Source organism: Macrobrachium nipponense, chromosome 44 (assembly GCF_015104395.2).
Source record: "Macrobrachium nipponense isolate FS-2020 chromosome 44, ASM1510439v2, whole genome shotgun sequence".
Lineage (NCBI taxonomy): Eukaryota > Metazoa > Arthropoda > Malacostraca > Decapoda > Palaemonidae > Macrobrachium > Macrobrachium nipponense.
Genome location: NC_087221.1, coordinates 46,445,565 through 46,448,064, shown reverse-complemented (window position 1 = coordinate 46,448,064; position 2,500 = coordinate 46,445,565).

Here is a 2,500-nt window from a genome sequence, read left to right as displayed (position 1 = left end):
TCTGTCTGCTGTCTGTCTGTCTGTCGTCTGTCTGTCTGTCTGTCTGTCTGTCTCTCTCTCTCTTATTCAGTTCCTACCACGCGTACACACACCCTCAGAACGTATAATGTAATATATATATATATATATATATATATATATATATATATATATATATATATATATATATATATACATATACATATATATATGTATGTATATATATATATATATATATATATATATATATATATATATTATATACAGAAACACACGAACTTAACCCTCCTTGGTTTCCTCACGGGAGGGAAAGCACATCAGTGACCTTGAAACTTTGCACCTGAATAGAGAAGTAGGTCGATGGTTTAAAGGATGAACCAGTTTTTGGGGGTATAAGACCTTCAGGTACAACATGCATATATGGGAGCCAAGTGTTGAATCGTAAATATTTACTAACATACTTTCTCAAGATCCTTAACTCAGTCAAGGATATATTTTTTTATAGCATTGTAAACACAAGTTTAGGTAAAACTATACTCGTATCCAAGAAAATACCAAAAAACACCAGATAGCTACTAAGTTTCCGTTGAAGTTACTGGCTTTGGTTTCTATACCCACCCCCAAGAACTTATAACAAAATAAAATATAATAATAAAATATTTTTTTTAATAAAATATCTTTTACGAATATCCTAACTATGAAAAATATGAATTCTACTCAACAACATAGCTGAGTCAGAAAAACGAATTATCAGAAGAATTGAAAAGACCTTGTATAAGATTGATCCGTTGAAAACTGCTATTATTTTCAACAAAACATGTATCAAAGAAGGTCTGCTCCCTAAATATTACTATTATTATTCTTATCATTATCTATATTAAATACGGAGAGTCTCTTATTGTTACTATTACTATTATCAACTGCAGATAGTCTTTTATTCTTATCATTTTCAACTACAGGTAATCTCTTCTTGTTATTATCATCAAATACGAAAAGTGTCTTAGTTTATCGTCGAAACCTCTAAGACTATGAACATGTCATTAACCTCTGTCATAAACAATAAGAACCAATAATAAATCGATTAAGATACTTGACATTTGAGAAGGTTAATGAACAGTTGCTCTACTGAAATACGCTCCCATACAGTACAATAACAGACGAGTCCAGCCTGGAATAATAGCAAATACAATTCTAACTGTTAATAGAAAACGAGGTAAGTGATATTAATTCCAAACATTCTATAATAAACATCATGGGATAGTATGAAGATCCTCAGATGCTGACGGAGTTCGTACCTCTTCAAGACAGAGCTGGAAGGGATGAACAAAATAAATATTTTAATATTTCTCCTCCATTCGCTCGGGAGTGGTTGTGTACAACCTAAAGATTTATTTAGGAAAGAGTCTTAACTTAAATGGAGATTATTATACCAGCACGACCGGCGCAGCGGTTTTCATTTCTTATAAACCGCCAAATGACCGTTCGGAACTACGGTTACCCGCTTGCAAAACTCGCGGGGGAATTAATTCGAGTTGCGGGTACATGCTCCTTGCAACAGTGTTATTGCAATTCATATGAAAATGGTCTCTGGTCTCACACGCAGCACCTAGCAGCAGCAACAACAACAGCTACTCCCTCCGTCTGCGTCAGGGAACCGAGAGAGAGAGAGAGAGAGAGAGAAGACCACAACAACAACCTTTTCATTTTGGAGTCGTGAAATTAACATCATTGGTTTTCCTAGGCTTCTATTACCCACTCGCTGTTAATGAATTCTCCACGTTCATGATGACTACGAGGTGCTTAGGACAATGGTAGTCATGGCGGCGACGACCATCAGAGGCGATATCTATCAAAATGGAACGCTCGCGAGTGGTAAGATGGCTTCCCATGAAAGGAAGGCTTACTGCGAGAGGGCCAATCTTTCTCTCATTCGGACGTCGTGAAGTCGGGCTTTCCTGCTACGGGAATGAGACGCGGACTTAATTCAAGACTGCAAAAAGTGGATGCTTCTTAACGCATGTATACTTGTTTACATGTCAGCATCTCGAACACAAATGCACAAAGGCATACATACATAATATGCACGCGATCAAATGTGTACATATGTAGGTCAAGAAGGTTGCAGGCTCATCCATACGGTAGGCTCTAGTGTCCAGGTTAGAAGACTGTTGACCCGGATATATACATATATATATATATATAATATATATATCTATATATATATATATATATATATATATATATATATATATATATATATATATATATATATGTGTGTGTGTGTGTGTGTGTGTGTGTGTGTGTGTGTGTGTGTGTGTGTGTGTGTGTGTGTGTGTATGAACAAAATTTCAGCACTACCTTCCATTAGTATAGGAATGGCTAAAATTATTAAACATCATCATATTTAACCGAAGAGGAAACCACAGAGAATCGTAGTAGAGTACAGATGATAAATAAATAAATAAATAAATATAAAATGAATAAATAAAGGTAAATATACGAATAAACAAATTTACGCACA